The following is a 21,001-nucleotide window of genomic DNA, read 5'->3' as shown; positions in this document are numbered from 1 at the left end:
TCAGTCAAACAACGGCTCAGCTCTAGCTTTTAGTTCAGTTTACAGAGGTGCTGTGTTATCCGCTCCCTCACACTGCGTCCCCATTGACAGGCTTCACATGGAGTTTGGACTCAGATCTAGCCAGCAACACAACTATTCCTCCATTTTGGATCGACTGACCAGAGGGGAGAGAGAGGGTGGGATGGTCCTGGTGTCGGTGAGGCCTGAGCAGGCAGCAGGGGTACCAGTGTGGGTCAACACACAAGGATCCTTAGTGTGGTCTGACTTTGTTTTTCTCACGATACCATGTTAGCTGCTCATGACCAGTATTTGCAAAGCAGTTGTGGAGTTTTGGCCCAGTCATGGGAATAGCAGCCTATCGTTGTGGTCTCCGTTGCTTGTGTTCTTTGCTTGCTGCCATGTTAAGACGCCCCTTGGGCTCTGCTTCTCTTCCGTTCATCAGTGCTGTGAGCACTTCTGCCGAGGCTCTCAGTGCCTCCTGTCTCTAGAGACGTCAAGTGGCTTACAGGGCTAAGTGCTGCTCTTTCTGTCCGTTCGCTCTTGAGCTCCGGTTTCTTCCTTGTTGGGTTGGTCTTTCCTTTCCAGCTCAAAGGCCTTTTACTTGATAGGGAAGGTAGAAGCGGAGATAGGGTTGAGCGGTTCTGCTTTCTTGCATTGTCAGTCCTGGTGACCCCACCTATCAGCAGTGGGCCACACCCTTCCTTATTCTGGCTCCTAGAATGGTTGAAGAGAGCCCTTTAACTGGCCAAATGCTTTTCCCTGTGCTCATTGTGACTGCTGCTGTTCACATTTCTGTGTCTGGGGCTTGTGCTACTCTAAGCAAGACCTTTCTTCATTGAAAGTTAAAAAGCCTTTTAAGTGAGTTAATTTATTTCGTGTGTATGGGTGTTACTTACATGCGTGCCTGTGCACTGTTTGTATGTGCCTGGAGCCAGAAGAGGACGTCGGATCCCCTGGAACTAGAGTTGCAGGTGTCTGTGAGCCATCGTCTGGGTTCTGAGATTTCAGTCAGGGTCCTGGTTAAGAGCATGGCTCTTAACCACTGACCTATCTTTTCACAATCCCTTTTATCTCATGATTTAGAAACCTGGATAATAACTGTATTAAGGGTTTTTTGTTTGTTTGTTTTGTTTTTTTAACTTAAAAAAAAAAAACCTTTTTTACTCCAAAGAAAGAAAATGAGAGCAGGTCAAGTCTTCTGTATTTATTTATACTTATAACATGTGTACTGACAAATTTTGGTGATCTATCTTAATATGTTTTTATAGATATACATAATGTATTTTGGTCATGTTCACACACACACACGCACACGCACACGCACACACACGCACACACCCCTCTTACTATCTCTTGTCTCCCTCCCACTCAGGCTAATCCACTTCCCAGCTGGCTCCTTTGACGTCTCTGTTTTATTGGTGCCTCACTGAGTATCTTTATAGTTGATTGTAGCATCAAGGGACAGGTTCGTTTAAAGGAGCATGGGCTTCTTACCAGGGGCTACATCACTGAAGAAAGTGTCTCTCCCTTATCAACCATGATGCTTATCAATCTTCAAGGAGAGGCAGGGCCCTCCCTGCCTCCTTGACAGCCTGCTGCTGGACCTGAATTAAAGGCAGAGAAGAGTGGGTGGGGCCATTAACAGAGACAGAAGCGGTGCACAGGGCATTTTCACGCTGCTGGGAAGCTAGTGATGCAATATTTGCATTTTAGACTTATCGTGCTGGACTGGTTTCCAGCTTAGAAGCACTCTGGGGTAGTGAAGCATGCACATAGTTTTAAGTCTATGAATGAAGTAACGACCTGAAAACATAGAAGAGGGCTGAACTTGTACTGTCACATTCAGAGGCCAGGGTGTGGAGAGCAGTTGGTCCTGGAGTCACAAAGGGTGGAGTTAGGAAGATCACAGTCTACCTGGGTGGCCATAGTTTGAAGATGTTTAAAATCTTATATGTATTTTAAAGATGAGGACTACCATTGGGCTTTTGGGTATTTCAGTTTTTCCTTTCACTCACTCACACACACGCGCACGCACACACACACACACACACACACACACACACATTCCAGAAGCAGCAGCAGATTTGAGAAGAGTAGGTTTGGAGGCTGACAACACTTATAACAACAACTGGACATCCTAGGGACAGGCTGTGGTCACAAGTCCCTTGTTAGGAGGCTTTCTCTGCCTACTCATCTTGGGCAATCCTTCCCCACCCTAGAGGCCTTTTACCCCCTTTGCTTCCCTTTCCCCAGGGCCATCACCAGTGCCTTCCCTTCTTCATCTGCTCACTCACTCGATGGCTTTTCACTTTCCTTCTCTAGAATCCACATTCCAGAGGCCATGGGGTTTGTTCCTTCCCTTACCTAGTACTCTAGATGTCAGGCAGATGGAAGATACGGGTATCTGTTGGATGAATGTGTGCAAGGAAACCATGATGGTTAAAGTCTAGGGAAAGAATGAGCAACAGCATATGAGACTGTTCAGTTTTGGAATAAGCACATTTATCTATTTCAAAGGCACACACCACAGCCCTGGTCATAGTTGGTGGCCTCCTGGGCTGCGAATGAAAGGCTAAGTCACACTCAGTGTATTCTACTTTTGAAGGCAGAAAAAGAGTGTATTTCTGAAACATTTCCTTCAAAAGAAATGAAACTTTTAAAATGCTGGTGTTTGAAGGGCTCACTCCTTGGGAAAATGGCTGCTTACTGTACTTTGAATTCCTCTAGTGCACAATTTGAATGGTGCTTCTTTTTAACATTTGTTTTGGTCCTCAGCCTTATTCACACCCTGAACAACATCGTCCCAGATTTACTCGAAGGTCATTTTAAAGATATGCTTTCCTCCTTGCCTCAGAGACCTGTATCCAGAAGGCATGGGAGTGGCTCTGGACTGCACAGGGCAGTGTGCTGTGCAGCCCTGTGGAGTCCTGGGCTCCCTGGCTGGGCTCTGTTGCGTGATGTCAGTGGTTCATTTGAGCTTCTCATGTCTATTTTGGAAAAATTAATTGATAAGTGTTCCTAAGTGTCTACAGAGAGTCTATCAAATTACACAAGTAGATTTGAAAAATGCTATGATCTCCACAGTTGAGCCTTAGCGAAAAGCATAGGTGTTTAGTAGACGAGTCTGGCTCTTTTCTGTGCCTGTTACCTTTGTGCATAGTTGGCTCCTAAACCTTAAAAATACAACCTTTTTATTTTTGTCCTTTCTTTTCCTGTTGTTATTTACGTGGGAGCACAACAGCTATGTCCATGATTTCCCTGGCTGAAAATAGTCTCAGCTTTATAACCTTAAAAGCAAGGGCAGGCCGGGCGGTGGTGGCACACGCCTTTAATCTCAGCACTTGGGAGGCAGAGGCAGGCGGATTTCTGAGTTCGAGGCCAGCCTGATCTACAGAGTGAGTTCCAGGACAGCCAGGGCTACACAGAGAAACCCTGTCTCGAAAAAACAAAAAAAAAAAAAAAAAAAAAAAAAAAAAAAAAAAAAAAAAGCAAGAGCAGCTTTTGAATGTGAAGGGAAGGCCTTCCCGCTTTGGTTAGAAAGACAGCAGTGTGGCATTTGGTAACAGGCAGTCACACAGCTCCAGTGGTTACATAATGGAATGGTCACTCAGCACAGATACTGGAATCCACCACCCAGGACCATTGTGTCCCGTCACAGAGACAGTGCCCTCTTTGTATGCAGCAAGTCAGCAGCTTGTAGTTACTAGCTTAGCTATTAGGTTAAATCGCATTCCTGGAAAGGAAAAGACCTCAGCTTTTCTCTCTCTCTCTCTCTCTCTCTCTCTCTCTCTCTCTCTCTCTCTCTCTCTCTCTCTTTCTCTCTTTCTCTAGGGGAGGATGCCTATTTGAAAATCCAAACATGCAATTACTGCTGGCAACATGGCCATTACACTTCTTTGACAAGACAACTTGTGTTTTTGTTAGATCTAGACAGTTATAATTTTCCATAGTCCCATGATTTCTGTCATGTTAATTTGATCTAAATATTTGAAGGGGCTCAATGCCAGTGAGGAGGAAATGAAAGCATTATTGGGGTTAAACATGGTCAAATACATTTTATACCTAAAGAATTAAAAACTTACCTTCAAATAATGTTAGTAAAACAGGACAGGTATTTCATCGTTTGCCTACAATGGTGCTTTGGTTTGGATAGGGTTCTCCGGGGCTTGGTCTCAGGGTGCTGGTGTTGGGAGGTGACATAGAGCCTCTAAGATGTGGAACTCAGTTAGAGATGTGCAGGACGTTGGAGGAGCCTCCTTTAGGGTTAAGATTGTGGGATTCCCCAGGTTCTTATGTGACAGAGCCACTGCAAGAGCCATCCTGGCTCTCCGAGTCACTCTTGCTTCCTATTTGGAGGTGATTCTTGCCACTGTGTTGCCATCTTGCCTTCAAGGTCTTCACTAGAGCTGAGCTAATATGGTCACCTCGACCTCTAATGTCCAGAACTGTGAGCTAAATACAAATCTTTTCCTTAGGAGGTTAGCCTGCCTTTGCCATTTTGTTATGATAATAAAAAACTAGTGGCTGCAGATGCTGTGTGTGGGTCCTGAATTTGCGCTTCATTTACAGCATCATCCTACATGGAGTAGGCGCTTGGTATCTGCCATGTGCATCCAAACGTCAGGAGAAGTCTGCACAGGAGAGCTCTGACCTTGCCAGTACCATACCTCTAAATGGAATTGCTGTGGGCTTCTGATGAGAGTGTATACAGAGGAAGTCTCTGAGTGTTAGAAAAGGCCACACAAATAAAAGTAGTATTATCATGTCTGAAATCTACCAGTCAGATGCAAACCTGCGTGCCGTCTCATCTGCTCCAGTGGGAACAATCCAAAGCAAATGTTCACTCTGCTCTGAGTGAAACTGCTGCCAGTCGATGACTGAAAAGAAAACAAATTGGCACCTTGTTCAAGGTCAAGAAGAAAGAGGATTGGAGGAGAGAGGGGGAGTGCAGAAATTCTAGAAGTGGAGAAGTAGATTTCTCAATTTCCCACGACATCGCTTTCCCTTTCTTCATCCTTGGAGATCATCTAGGCCTGGCGCCGTGATCCCTGTTCAGTCATGCTTGTTATAGTGACATGGGCTGAAGCACACAGCCTCAGTTATGACATTTGGATATAGCGGGTGGTAGGTATGCACGTAGCCTGCCATTTACACCCATTAGTACCCATGATGACTCTGACATTAGAGTGTGGTCCACAGTCTGAGATGCTTTGCTCCGGTTATCTCTTGTCTTCTAACGGTACCTCCTCACTTGTCGCAGTTCATTCTCCCTGTAGACTCCACAGTGTAGACCACGGTCATGGCACACTCATGTTTGTATTTAGTACTCGTCCCAACAAACTCACTGGCTTATAGCCCCTCCCCCAAACTGTTTCCTAAACATGACTAGTTTAAGATCTGAGTCCTCCTGGCCCACATTTTAGAAGATGTTTAGGATTTAAAGCATTGTTTCAGTTATAAAAACTTACTACAAACTCAGAGGCCTCACACAGCCTTCCAAGTTCAGAACCTGGCTGGGGAGAATGGCAGATGAAATCCCGACTTCCTTTGTGTGACATCTTTTGTGTGTGAAGAGCAAAAGCTGCGTTAGTGGGCACCACACAGGTACATCTCTTGCAGTGTGCATATTCACACTCACGTCCTGTAGCTGCTGGCTTGATTGTGCATCCATTTCCCTGACACTCTCACTTGGAACTGTCAGAAATCAAGCAAATGCAGATTCCCACTCTCTGTTTTCAGAGAGTGAGCCTGTGGATTTATAGGAGAATTTGCAATTCACGTCAGCTCTGTGGCATTTATAGCTGATAGAACAGAGGGAGCAATGTGACTCTCAGAGACCAAAAGTTTGATTCAGCATCTCCATGTATATAGGAAGGGAATTCTGGAGAGAAAAATATCTCGTGAGTTTAGTAATTTTTAGTTATAATAATGAGCTGTAGAACTGACTCGTCCCAGGACAATGCTCAGAATAATCATTTCAGCAGATGCATGGCAGCTCCTCACTGCTGTGAGGAGAACGCACCAGCTTACTTTATCTATGAGTTTCGGTTTAGAATTTTGTATTTTTCATGGGATCATATGTGGAGTCTCATACACTTTTCATAGATAACTAAATGTCTACTTTGATTACCTTATGTGTTTTTCATTCATTATTGCAAACATTTATAGACCATTTATAGCATGGTAGACCCACCATGACCAGTGACAGAGCCTGGAGCAAGACAGACAGGATTGCTGCTCTTCTGTTTACAGATAGTGTTTGAGGAGGTGTGCTGTGGCAGGGAAACGTGGGTGGTCTGACTTGGAGGGATGCTGGGACATTGATTTGTGCATATAGTGCTTGTTCATAAGAATGAGCCAGGAGCCATCCAGGAGGCCACGTGTGGCCCTCACAGCATGGAAGGAGATAATGCAGAGGTCTGCAGACAGGAAGGGACCTGATACATTTTAGGAACCCACGGACTTGCAGGGTAACCAGGTGGATGGCTGTGGTGGTGAATGGCGAAGGGATAGTTGGGAGTGGCCTTGGTAGTTCTAGCAGAAGGTTAGATCGCTTCCAAGTGTCATGGAAAGCCAAAGAGAGGTTTTAAACAAGAGAGTGACATGACCTGAAGCTAAGGGTAAAGCTATGGGTAAAGAGGAATGAGTCTTCTAGTCAGAAAGTTGTAAAGACTTGTGTGGTGGCTTTGCTGCACCTGTTCATGCTGTAAACATTCTGATCCTGTGCACAGTGAGGGCTTAGTCCAGGTGGAAAGGGCATTGCTCTGTACAGTCCAGTACTCTCCTAAGCTCCTGGCCTGCTCTGGAGCACAGAGTAGGGGGACTGCTACACAGATGAGTAATCTTCATTCTTATGATAAGTGGCAGATCCCTGCAAACAAATACTCTGATATGGAAATAGTATGGCTGTTATGAATAAACTCATCTGTCTTCATCTTCTGATAGACAGACACTCGGTGCTGTTGAGGACATCCTTGGGACGAACTACTGAGATGTGGGCTAAATTTAGATTCTGTAGGTACTTGGACTTTATTCTAATGCAAAACATGTACTTTAGAAGTATCCTCGTGGCTACAGATGACAGGTTAAGGAGAGGTTGGAAGCAGGTGATGAGAGTTATTACATATCCTTAGTTAAGGTATGGGGTCTACATTAAGACAAGGCACTGGGGCTAAGGAGGTAGAGTAGAACAGAGAGACATAAAGACAGGCTGAGCAACTAGCGCTGGGCCTGTGGATTTACAGAATTTGTAAGTGCAGTGATAGCACTGTGGCTAAGTCAAAGTCTGCGTCTGGACCACTTGAATTTGAATCCTTGCTTCACCTTTTACTTAGCATGTGATATGGAACAAGCTATTTGGCTTCTCTGGGCTTCGGTTTCCTCAGTTATAGAGAGGGGATAATAGATGTATCTGCTATATAAGCTGATTATGAGATATATGCACAGTATTCTTAGGATCTTAATTGTTATCTTCAGTTTTTCTTAGAAGAAAACAGAGTGTTGAGTACCCTTCAAGGGCTGAGGAACAGCTAGAGTGCCATTTATAACCTATTGTTGTTCTTGAGCAAAAGGGTCAATGGGTTCCAGGAAAGCATGCACAGTGCCAGTTCTGTGCTCACCACAGGAAGTAGGTTTTAAAACATTTCCACAGAGTGGACAACCAGTGGGAAGAGAAATGAAGGCAGAGGCCAACTCCGTAGGCTGACTGAAATGCCTTCCCTTCTCGTCAAAAAACCTGCTGGGTTCAATGACATAAACACTCAAGAAAGATCACTATGGTTTTCTTGACAGTGTCTTGGACCACTGGCATGAGTGTGTCCGGAAAGTCTTCACATGCTGGATAGTCCTTTAATCTCAAGTATTTGGAGTTTTATCCCACAGTTAGAAAAGCCATTTTCATAATGACAAGATGAGTGAGCAAAGAATCAGTGACAAGAAAACAGAGAGAGAGGGGTCAGATGCCTTGTCCAAGCTTGCTGTGGTTGACTTCTCTGTCCCCTCCCAAACCTTGTGCTTGTTTTCACCCTGGCACACTGTGTTTCTCAAATGGCAGCCAGCACACCAAGGCCACTGTCCACACTGGGGCTTTCTTTTAGGTCCTCTGGAGCACAGGGTTAGAAGTCCTGTCACCCAGAATCCCAAGTGATTTTTCTTGAAGACCCTAGCATTTGAGGGAGGAGATAAGTAAATCTCTAAGTGCACTGTTTCTTGGTAAAAATTTAAAAGTTAAACTATTTTTAAATGTAGAAACCTGTCTTTGCTATGATGAAATACTAGAACCCATTGGTAGGTTCCCTGGAGCTGCTAGGGAAGTGACAGGGCAGAGGACCGCTGTTCATCTGCATCTGGCCAGGGGTACATCTGCTCACCACTCAGTGATAGGAGGAACTGGGCTTCCTCTCTGTTTTTGCTTTCCTTGTGTGCATGTGGCAACGAAGCAGTCGCATCTTTTTGGCATTTTTAGCCTGCTCCCATAAAACTCACAGATGCAGAGAGCTTGAAGACTCTCTCTGTGGGATTGGGGCCCCAGAGGCTGGCATTAAGCAGTCAGCCATGAGCCCAGGAATCGCTTTCATCTTATTTAATTGCAGAGTAGTCCATTCATCTGGTGATATCTAGGTATCTTGTCTGTCTGGTTCTATGTTGTGTCTGTGACTTCCAGCAATCATGTAGTAGAGACTCAACAAGTATTTGTTGAATGAATTAATTGACTTAAGTGCATTTAGGAGCAAACATAAATACAAATTATAAGTTAGCCCACTGCTGAGATGCATAGGGGACACTAGCAAGTTCTCAATGACTTATTAGCCCAGAATTAGAAATAAAATCTGGTTTCTTGTCACGTTTACTGTTACTTGTAAATCTTACTAATGAACCTCAGGGTTCTATAATTTCCCATTTAAGGTTTCTATCAGCCACTTAGCATTTCTTTAATGTTAATTAATGTTAAGCTTTATCCCTTTGAGTCATTAAGTAAAAGAGTTTGTATTCGCACTATAATCTGTACTATTAGATTTTTAAACAGTAGAACCCCCTCCTTTTCTTCATATATTAAGGTTTCCTTAGTATCTCATTTAAATACCTTGCACAATAGAGGGTATGTTGACCCTGTCTTCACTAAATAACATCAGGAGTGCATCACGAGCCATGGGAATGCTGAGCATGTTATCAGGCAGATAAGCCTTTTCTTTACAGCTGACACCTGCCTTTTTACATGTGTATTTTTAACCACTAATGCTTAGTGAACAAAATGTTTGCTATTTCATTTTCTTTTCATTTGGAGAAATTGTACCTATGGTTCTTCCCAGCCCTCAGTATTTTTGACACGCTACCTTTATTTCCTCTCCTAAGTATCAGACTTTATAAATCTACCTTTTTTCCTATATCCTGTTTTCAGTCATAATACAATTTTGTTTTTGATTCTCTAAAACTCTGTGACTCTAGAGTAGACTTAAACCTAGCATGTAGGCAAATTAATTAACAGAAGAAACTCAGGAGAGGCTATGAGCACTCCCTAGGAACTGTAGCTGTTGTAGGCATTCTGTAGTTCTGCATGCAGCCCGTTGCTCTCCTGGCTTCTCTTGCACCCTTTGCTGAAGCTGTTCATCCTTCTTAGGCACAGTTAGTTATTGAAGACCATGTAGTGATGAGGGACACTTGGTTTCCCCAAAGAAGTCCTTTAGCGCTAAGTCAATATCACTTTGAAGTGTTAACGATGTCAGTATAGCAAGGAGTTAAAAATGCTGGAGATGACCAACTTTTAAGTAGTATGGCTAGAGGAAGAATGAAAAGGAATTTAGTACTTCACATACAGTATTTTATTTGTGGACAACGAGTAATATGTAGGCTTATACTTTACCTTGTGTCTGTTATCTAATCTTACAGTGTTCTTGTGGGATTATTTGAAGTAGGAGGGTTCTAGGCTATTGGGTTTTGATAATCTTAAGTATTTAGATATGGAGACTGAGTGTCCAGTACCGTATTGCTTTATGTTATTAGGCAGCACATTACCATGGTGCCAAGAAGCTACTTTTAAATCTTAACCCTGCTGTCTATACTGGTTGGTTGAGTAACTTTGGTTACTTCTTTGCTTCTCCTCAAGTGAAGCAGTGACAATTCCCGTCATAACAGCTGGCTGTAAGGATTGGGCATCTGGTCCATAGCGACGCTCAACATTGCATGCCAGCTCTTCTCCTTCCTCTACATTCACAGCACAACAGTGATGCCAGGAGAACAGTACTCGACATGAGAAAAATGCAGTGTCTCTTTCCAAGAGATGTGCTCAGGATGCTCAAAAAATTAAATTAGGTTCTGTGTTTGATTATCTGATCTTATGCTTGAAAGAGCCCTGTTTGCTCTGTCAGGGAGCCTGGGCTGTAGGGTATACTTATGCTAAACACAGTCCTGAGAGAGAGGACCTGCTAGAGACCCTGTGGCCCCCAACTTTGTACAAACTATAAAACTACAGTTTATATCTGAATTTTCAAGCCACAATAATAACTTTATTATTATTATTATTATTATTATTATTATTATTATATTGGAAAGGAAAAGAAACAAGCTACCTAATATCGTTGCTGGGATTAAAAATTCCAGGGAGTAAAGATGTCATTGGCAGTTTGATATGGAGCTTAGTGCTGTGTCTTTGTGTGTGTGTGTGTGTGTGTGTGTGTGTGTGTATTCATGTGCATGTGTGTGTGTGTGTATTCATGTGCATGTGTGTATGTGGAGCAGGACATTTATGAACCTATGTGTAATATATAGAGGCCAGATGTCTTTGTCATTCGCTTGCCATCTTAGTTTTTGAGACTGTCTCTGATTGACCATGGAGCTCATGGCTTTTGCTAAATTGTCCCACGGATCTTTCTTTCTCTGCCTTACAGTGCTGAGATAACAGACATGTGCTGAAGTACCAAGCTTTTTTACTTAGTGAGTAGAGATCCTAACCTGGGTCCTTACTTTTTTTTTTTTTTTTTTTAGATTTATTTATTTTTATTTTATGTGTATGGATGTTCTGCCTGCATGTATGTCTGTGAACATGTCTAGAGTACCCATGGAGGTTAAGTGTTGGATTCCCTGGAACAAGTGTAACAGACATTTTGAGCTGTCCCATGGATGCTGTAATAGAACCTGGGTCCCCAGGAAGAACAATTAATGCTCTTAACCACTGAGCCATCTCTCCAGCCCCTAAATGGTGGGAAATATTTAGTTTGGTTAAAATTGAACTAATCCCATAGGAAGATGGGGAAGAGAGATTTCTTGACATGATATATATAAAAGAAGAATCAAGCTAATGACTAAGTTTGGGAATGGCAGGCAATCTGCCCCCACCCAAGCTTAGGGTCTGTGAATGGAAACTTGGAACTCCTCTCAAGGAGATAAAGCTCCAGGGGGCCGTCTGAGGCCTCTACAGGTTTGTGGGAAAGCTCAGGGCTGTGGAGAAGGCTTTCCTTTCATAACTGGCTTCATCCATAAAGAATAGTAGGTCACACAGAAGCTCACTACATCCTGCCAACCCTTACAGATAGATAGTGGTTGGGTTATACAAATCAGATGAACATCCAGACAAGAAGGATACCCATGAACCTGGGACCACAGCATTTGCTGACCTTGGGCATTGGAAGTTCTCGATGAGAGAGGACAGGGAGGGGGTTATGTTTTGGGGAAGTTTGCTTTGGATTCTCCTCTCTGTGGGACAGTGTGTGAAGCTGTGCAACAGGGGCTATGCTAATTTAAACTCTTAAGTCCTTGGACTTCTCAAGGTAGCAGATGATATATAGCTTCTTATAAGTAGATGACCAGAACCTTTGGAACTTTAAGGTTTAGCTTTAGTTTTCTATAAATTAACCTCAGAAGCAGAGACAGGGTGCAGTAATCACAGGCATCTCAAGTCTGGTGGTGGTGGTGGGGGGTGGGTACTGAGGCAGGAGGATCACCAGAGTGCTTGGAGTTTGAGGCCAGTAGCAAGACCTGCTTTCAAGAAAAGGAAAAACAGAGAGGAGGCAGGGCTGGAAGCATTCCCAGGGACTCTGAACCCTTAGAAGATGACCAGAAATAGTGATTTGTGCTAGAAATATTAAAGAAGTAGTCTGTGGAAAAAACAACTTCCTGTTTTCTCAGGAAGGGTTCCTGGACTTAAGGGGCGATCTAGGAAACCTTGCTGAGACAGGATGGAGGGGGCTGGGGTTTCTTTGTGATAATGGCTGGCTATTGTTCCATGTTAGTACTCCCTTAGCATCTTCCTGAGGATGAAGGACACCCATTTCAGAGGCCTGGCCAAGGGGCTCCATTCTGACAGGTGACTTCATGGGAGTTCAGTGCCCAAGCGTTGTTTTGATTGAGTTCATTGTTGTGAACTTGCTCAAGTACCCTCCTCCACGTGTCTCCTTTTTTATCGTATTCTAGGCTCCATCTTCTCTGAGGTCAAAGACCATAGTGGCAACAAAATACTTTGCTTGCAGTGGACACAAAGAGAAAAGTGTTGAGCTGCCATCCACAGACTCCGAGCGGGACCTTTGAGCAGTGGGATGCCGAGAAACCAGCTCTCCAAGAGCCATGTTTGTCACAGTTGATGTACATGTTCCCAGCATGGTTGAATCCATACTAACACGATGGCACTGACTAGAGTCAAGGGAGGGTATGTGTTGTTGGCAAGTGGTACGTGCTGGCTTGGGCAGCATGCGCTGCTGGCTAGGCCTTGGTGTATTTGCATGATTAGATGGAAGATGTAGGGATATGTGTTTGTGTGTCTGTGTGCAGTGCAGTGAGGATTTCTTCTGGGTCCTCTGCCCACGAATGGCACCATGGAATCTGGCACAGTGCAGGTGTGTCTTCCCAGCTTGCTTGCTGCCTTCCTCTTGAAGAGCCTCTATTTTTAACATTCGTTCAGCCGCCATCCTCAGCCAGTCACTCCTGTTTTACATAACTTACTGGAAGAGTGAATCTGGCTGTTAGAACAGATTTCCCTCTGGAACCCCTCTTCCCAGCTTTTAGATTTCCGTTTACTATTCTGGTTACGTGGGTGCCTGGTGCGAATATGTGCACGTGAGCGCAAAGACACCAAAGACACCAGTGCCCTGGATGTGGATGCTGAGAACTAAAGAGCAGCAGGTGCTCTTAACCACTGAGCCATCTCTCTGCCCACTTCTAGATATTTTAAAAATGCCCCCATTGGATGTCCTCAAGTTAGTTCATACCAGTATAAGAATCCTCAGAGAATGGTCAAGTTGTACATTTTTATTTTTAATTAATTAATTAAATTTGTATGTGTAGTATATGTGTGTGTGTGTGTGTATGTGTGTGTGTGTGTGCATGCATGCATGCAAGCACATATACATGCATGTGTATGTAGAGGCTAGAGATTGACATTTGGGTTTTTTCTTCAACTTCTATTCACCTTATTTTTTGAGAGAATCTCTCACTGAATCTGGAGTTCACTCACTGGCTGATGTGGCTGGCCAGCATGCTCCCAGGATCCATCCACCCATTGGCACCTACTTCCCAGTGCCAGGGTTACAGATGTGTTGTGCCCTGGGTGTTGGGGATCCAGACTTAGACTCAGCATTTTAACAATGAGCCTTGTCCCCAGCTCCTCAAGTTGTGTAATTTCTAAACAGAATTCAGTCCTTCTCTAACCACACCCTTGCCCCCTCTCTATTTTCTTTGATTTGGTGACACCATTTGTGGTCAGTCAGCCATGCCACAAATCAGGTAAACATCCTGGATCCTTTCTTTGTCTTTATCTTTTACCTCTGTTCTTATTGTTCTTCATGGTTTTCTTCTTCTTCTTCTTTTGTTTTTTTGTTTTGTTTTTTGGTTTTTTTTGTTGTTGTTGTTTTTTTGGGTTTTTTTGGTTTTTTTTTTTTGTTTTTTCGAGACAGGGTTTCTCTGTGTAGCCCTGGCTGTCCTGGCTCCTGGCACTCACTCTGTAGACCAGGCTGGTCTCAAACTCAGAAATCTGTCTGCCTCTGCCTCCCAAGTGCTGGGATTAAAAGCACTTGCGCCACCACCACCCCAGCTGGTTTTCTTATTTTTTAAACATCTCTCTCTAACCAGCTCTTTGCTTTTGTGCCAGCCTTTCCCCAGGCTCTGCTGCAGCACAACAGGAGATCACCAGTTGTTTTACCAGCTGAAAAACACTCTTCACCAGTGCTCTCCTCAGCACCAATTTTTCTGACCACAGCTAGAGCATTCCCTCCCCATCAGCTTCCTACTTCCTAGAGGACCAGCATCTCCACCTTTTAGGGCGCATCATTGAAGACCTCTGTAGTCAAGTAGGACCTTGTGGAGTATCTAGCCAGGCCATCGTTCCTGTTGTCCCATTACCTTTGCAACTGTCTCCCCCCTCATGCTTTATTCTTTTTAGTGACTTTGTTTATGCTGGGCTCTGTGCCTGCTGCGCCCTGGCCAACACTGCAGTCACAGAGTGGGTACGGCCTACTCAGGAAGCCTTTTCTGGCACCTCTAGCGCACCAGTCCGTCTTGGTGTTTCCAAGATATGCTGCCTGTCTCTCTCCACATTTCACTCATGTTGAGTTATGCTGGGGCTCAGAAAATGACACCCCCAAGTAGGTACTTTGGCATATGGATTATTTTGAACTGAAGTACAGGAGTGTAAAAGCAAGATCTTTCTGACCTTTTGACTTCTCTTCCCCTTTATCTTCTCAAACAGAAACTAAACCACCGCTTCCCCAAAGCTGTTTGGAAGAACTAAAATGTTTTTAAAAACTCTCTCCACTTTTTTTGTGTAAGGTTTGCAATAAATAAATTACCTGATTTACATCATCTAGTAATATTGGTCAGGACCCTCATCCCAGAAAGGGTTCTGCTGTGCCCTCAGAGAAGACAGATAGGGTGTTTTGAATGGGATGTTCTCAGTATTCTTGGGCATCTGAATACTTGGTCCCTAGTTGATGGTGCTACTGGGGTGAGTTTAAGAGGTATGCCCTTGCTGGGGGAAGTATATCCCTGGGTGCAGGCTTTGAGGATTCAAGAGCCATGCACTCTTTCCAGTTCAGTTCTGTCCTTGTACTTCTAGGTTATAGGTTGAGAGGCAAGCACTCAGTTGCTGCTCCAGCCACTGTCTGTGTTTGTCTAGTACAGTGTCCTTCTCCCCCATGGCGATGGACTTGTATTCTTCTGGAACCATAAGCCTTCTTCTACAAGTTGCCTTGATCATAGTATTTTATCCTAGCAGTAGAAAAGTAGCTAATACAGCACACTATGCAGGGAGAGTCTCAGCAGGCTGTGCCAGGTCCACCTCTTGCTGTTGCTGAGGTCAGATCATGTTCTCTTTGCCTACTTCGGTCTCTCCTTGTCTCCATCCTGCACTGAGCAGAGGCATAGGCATAGGCATAGTTTTTTCCCTGAGCCTTTTTTTCTGAAGACTCACAGGTCATGGAAAATCTGAGGTACCATTTGCTCTAGGTTTCTCTTGTTAACCTGTCTTCAGTTGTGGGGATGTAACCTGTGGCCTTATGATGGGCGAAGAGCAGTAGCTTCCCTTCTGCTTCTGTGTGCTCATGGCTTCCTTTCCTGTTTTCTCTGTTGTACTAGATGGCCTGGATGTTTAAACTGTGAGGCTTTGCTGGCTGGTGGTCTTGTTGTGTTAACATGTGAGTTAGTAACTAGATAAACAGGTGGAGGAGGCATCTATTCCTCCCCTACTCACTGCGTGCTTCGAGCGTAGGGCTGAGGACCTCATTAAGAACAATATAGGACACGCTACCAGCATGGAAACCATATGGAATTGCCATATAATCAAAGCAACCCCACCACAGGACACATCTCCAAGGAAGTGCAATCACTTAATTACTTACAAGAGAAACCTGAACTTGCCTGTTCCTGCCAGATTATTTACATTAGACAAGGTGTGGGATTAATGGGTGAGTGGGTTGTAACGGTGTGCTGTATATATGCACAGTGGAATATTGTTCATCCTTAGAAGGAAACTGTTACTTGCAGTAACAGAGACAGAACTGGAGGCACTATGTTAAAGGGAATAAGCCAGGCACAGAAAGACAGATGACATGTGTTCTCACGCAGTTGTGGCTGTCTAGAAAGTTGATCATGTCTAAGAGAATAGAGGTTTCTAGAAGTTAGAAAGGGAAGAGCGAAGGTGGCTGGTGAGAAGGCATACATCTAGGACCATAGACATTGATGTTAGTTATGCATTTCAAAACAGCTAGAGAGGAATATATAAGTTAGAAACACGTGGGGACAATGATACTTCCGTGATAGAAGTGCTAATTATCCTTGTTAGTTCACTTAAATTATAAACCCGTCTTGACTTACCCTACCCATGAGTAAGTACACACATGTATATATACATGTATATGATCTATGAGACTCATATTTACATTTAAAATAAGGAGTAGAGGTTTTTAGTTCTGTGGGCAGGTCCCAAATACCACATGAGACATTTCTGTATGCTCCCAAATTATTTAGTTATTATTGTTTATCTGCATTTAAATTTTTGTTCAGCATCCTTTAACTGGCACGATTAACCTAGAGAAAGAATGAGTCCATACCTAAGCAAATAGCTGGTGCTGAGCTTGTAGTCCCAGACCTAGAGTCTTTGGGAGCTTTGGTAATTAGGAACTTGTACACACAGCTCAGTTACTTGGGCAGAATTGTAGATATTTATGCCACAAGAGGTAAGCATGCTCTCCTAGACAAAGCTGAGTTCTGGTAGCAAAAGAGTTGACCAAAAACACAGCCATATAGCATTTCTGTGGCCTTGGTATCATGGTCTTGTCAGCAAAGTCATGGGTTCTGATTAAACCCAGATTGAGTTGCTTCCTGTTAGCGTGCTAACCCACAGGGCAGGCTTAGGACTCCTTGTCTGGCTTTCCAAGTCTGACTTACTAAACACTGTCTGCCAAGGGCTCCACCCTTAAAAAAAAAAAACAAAAAAACCCTTCAATTAGAAGTTATTCAGATAATATAAGAATAGGTTCTGAAGTTCCTTAAAAGAATTATGGACCTATGAACTCTTTCGCTGCAAAAAAAATGAAACTTTTTAACATTTTAGTTTATCCAATCTGGTATATGATATTTAAAATTTTTTTCATTTATTTACTTGTTTAGGGGTGTGTGTGTGTGTGTGTGTATAAATGCATTTATGTATGTATGTACCATGCATGTGCATGTGGAGGTTAGAAGACAACTTCTGGGAGTCAGTCCATTCTCTCCTCCCACCATGTGGGTCTGTGGGATTGGTTTTAGGTGGCCAGTCTTGATCACCATCACCTAAACCCACTGACCTATCTTGCTATCTCAGTGGATATGTTTTTATATTTCATTTCTATACAACTTCACTTCAAAATAATTCCAGCAGTTAGCAGATAGTTCTGTTTTTGTTTGTTTGTTTGTTTGCTTGTTTTGTGAGAATGTACTGTTTGAATATTGCTCACCTAAAATCCTAGCAAAACAAAAAAATCTGGTCTGACTCATGACAGCAAACAGCCTTTCGTGTATTCATTAAGAATATAGAAGCTTCATAGAAAACTTTAAGCAAATGCGCCAGCCCTGACCTTCATCGTTGAGGTTTGTGAAAATGATTCCAGCCCATGGCATGATTCTGTATTTCACTTTCTGATACTGTTGCTTGCTTACTTCATTCATGAATAATAATCCTCTACATCTGAGCATCGAGCATATTTTACTAAGGGATCTCCCAAGTCACCCTTGCTTCTTCCTGATGTACACGCTGAGAAGCAGGAATCAGTCAGGACACAAAGAAACATCCTGCATGCAGAGTGAGAGAGAGAGACCGGCTAGAGCAGCCATTCCATTCCCCAGGGAGTGCCTGGCAGCCTGCCAGATCCGTCCTCTGGCAGGAGAAGGGACCCATGTGGTCAAGTCCTCTAGCAAGCACTTTTCTCTGTGTTTGAGTTCTTGGCTACATCAATATCAGTGAAAAATTAGTTCTTTTAAGTCAGCATTCCTTTCAGTAAGAAAAGGTCTTGTTTGCGAGTGGAGTTTGCACTTCAAAGTAAGGTGAGATTCATCACATTACAAACCTCTCAGTAAGGGAGCCCTGGCAGATCACAAAGTAAGGAAGTCTGATCTAAAATTAGAGCCTGACCATTCCTACCAACGGAGAAGCCGTGCCTTGTGCCGGTAACACTTGGCATTAAATATTTTTTAATAACTTGTATAGTATTGTGTAGGTAGATAATTATCTTGACAGTCTTTTGAAGTACAAAGCAAAAACTACAAAACGTCCTTATGTTTTTAGTCTTACCATAAGAGAGATCAAAGAGATACCGGTATTTTTAGATAAATATTTTTATTGAATTTAAATTTTAATTTTTATACTTTATTTATTTACTTGTTTGTTTATTGAAAAAGGGTCTCACTTTGTATCCAAAGCTGGTCTGGAATTTACAGTGTAGCTCATGCTGGCCTTGAACTTATAGCCATCCTTTGTTGTCAGCCTGTGGATGGCTGGGCACATTATCAGTGTGAGCCATTAGGCCTGGCTAATTAGCATTATATTTTATATTGCCGTCGCTTAGATGTTTCTCTGGAAGTATAAAGTGGTGAACATGAAGTATGTCTTCAGTGCACTGCAGTTCATCACTAGGTCTTGTAAGATGTTCACAGAGTAAAAGGGAGTGGACCTGGAAAGGCTGCGTGTCACACCTACTTGGTCGAGTTTAAGGTCATGTGTGAACACATTGAAGGCTAAGAAAGTCAGTGGTAAAGAAATGTCTGTAGTCTCTGAAGGTAATGCAATGAAACAAAACAATCGAGTGTTTTACAGTACCCACTCAAAACGGTGCTGTGCGTAGTGTTTACAAATGTAATTAGAGTTTGAGACCACACATCTGTCACTCATTGTTTCTGCTTTAAGTGGAACTTTTGGGGACAGATGGACATTGTGGCTCACTTGTTGCAAACCAAGTGCAGGGTGAGAAGAAGAAGAAGCACCCAGACCTTGCCCCAGCCAACGGTTCTAAGAGCGTTCTAAAAGCTCCTGTTTTTCCTGCATCAGACCTATGTCTTTAGAAAATTTTTATAATTTTTAAGTTTTTATTTATGTGTATGTATTTTGTATGTGTTTGTGTGTGTGTGATGTACACACATGTGTCACATGTGTGTTTATGCCTCAGGGGCCAGATCCCCTAGAGCCTGAGTCCCAGGTGGTTGTGAGCCACCTGCCTGACATGGGTTCTGGGAACTGAAATTGAGTCTGGGAGAGCAGGAAGCATGAACTGCTGAGTAATCTCTCCAGCCTCAGCCTTAGAAAATTAAAACCATTAAGTAAGAAACAGATCCGTGTGCCTCATACACTGTGGTCCTTGCATCAGTTCCTATCAGCAGCTAGACATGATGACATTAAGCTATTCTAACCTAAAAGTGGTTGCCACCATGTGAGTCTTTCTGAAAGCAATCCCTGGGTTTTCTTCCTGCAGTTTAACTTCTGACAGGGCCAGAACTCAGTAGCCACAACTGTCATCGTTAGAGGTTCATATCTTGTCACTCTGATTTCTGTATATATGTATTTCAGTTTAGGACTTTAGGCAGTCAATATTGAGTAATTTAATTTATAGTTCAGATGAACTGCCTGGTAGTTTTTTGTACCAATGAGAATCTTTGCATCAGTGAGGATAATTATTTGCTTTGGAAACAGATTTACTGCAGAGCTCTTCCTGGTAGGTCAGCATCCATGAAGGAGTTCAGCTTGGAAAATTACATCTGCATGTAATTTGCTAGGCACAAATTTACTGAGAATGCAAGGCACACCCTTATTTTTCTGCAGTTTGATTCTCTTCCCTCAGCCTCAGTTTTCAAGCCTTTTACATTTTATCACTAATCTTTCCACATTATGGTTTATGTGTATTAATGTATAGTGATAACCGTAGGCCTGCTTTTCTGTGCTAGCTGCTTCTCATAAGTACTTATCCTTTGGTGTTTGCACATTTCCCGAGAGCAGGGCCGGGAACCATCACAATTTCCATTGCTCCCCTGGGATAAGCCCCAGGCTTTGCAGAGCAGGTGTTTCTCACCCAGTCCCCTTGGTTGCTGGTGGTGTGAAAGTAGAATGTACATCCTGCCTGTGACTGAAGGCCGTCGGATGGGTGATGTTTAGGTCTCTATAAGGTGCCATGGAAAACAGGCTTCCTCCAGCCCAGATCTTTCTTTCTTTTTTTTTTCTTTTTTTGGTTTTTGGTTTTTTGAGACAGGGTTTCTCTGTGTAGTCCTGGCTGTCCTGGAACTCACTTTGTAGACCAGGCTGGCCTCGAACTCAGAAATCCGCCTGCCTCTGCCTCCCAAGTGCTGGGATTAAAGGCGTGCGCCACCACCGCCCGGCTCATCCCAGATCTTTCAATCTGTGACCATAATGTCAGTTGGCTCACATAAACATTATGCTGTGTGTGTGTGTGTAATATATATTATATATGAATATGTGTATATGTATATGCTGTATGTATACATATATATGTATGTATATATGTGTGTGTATGTGTGTGTATATATACATATGTATACATGTACACATATGTATACACATATATGTATATATATACATATGTATACATATATACATAGATATACATATGTATACATATATACATAGATATACATATGTATACATATATGTATATATACATATACATATATACACATATATACATATATACACACACACACACACACACACACACACACATATATATATATATATATATGTATATATATATATATTTTTTTTTTTTAAGTTTCCAGAACTATTATGTATTGACTCTTCTGGCATACTGTGGTAGACACTGTTTTTAAAAATGAGATTGAAGACATATCTTTAATAGTACAAAGAGGATCAGATAGTGGACAATTTGCTAAACTTCAAACTGTGACAGACAACATCTTTGATAAAGTATTGCCATCAGCCTTGATGTCACTAGGGGTGTAAGGAGAAGCCATTGTATAGCTGTGAAGTAAGAATCTCTCTTTCTTCAGGAAGAATTGGCCGCCACCTCCACACATGGCCACC

At 42.9% G+C, this 21,001-nt stretch overlaps 1 protein-coding gene across 4 annotated transcripts in view; it reads left to right on the top strand.

The window, feature by feature from the left end:
- Positions 1 to 21,001, top strand: part of Rgl1 (ral guanine nucleotide dissociation stimulator like 1) — a 243,937-nt gene that overhangs the window by 155,087 nt on the left and 67,849 nt on the right. The gene's annotated exons all lie outside the window — the stretch shown is intronic.

The sequence above is a fragment of the Arvicanthis niloticus genome, chromosome 10, assembly GCF_011762505.2.
Source record: "Arvicanthis niloticus isolate mArvNil1 chromosome 10, mArvNil1.pat.X, whole genome shotgun sequence".
Taxonomy (NCBI): Eukaryota; Metazoa; Chordata; class Mammalia; order Rodentia; family Muridae; genus Arvicanthis; species Arvicanthis niloticus.
The sequence above is the reverse complement of the archived record's forward strand: the minus strand, read 5'-3'. Positions and strand labels throughout refer to the sequence as shown.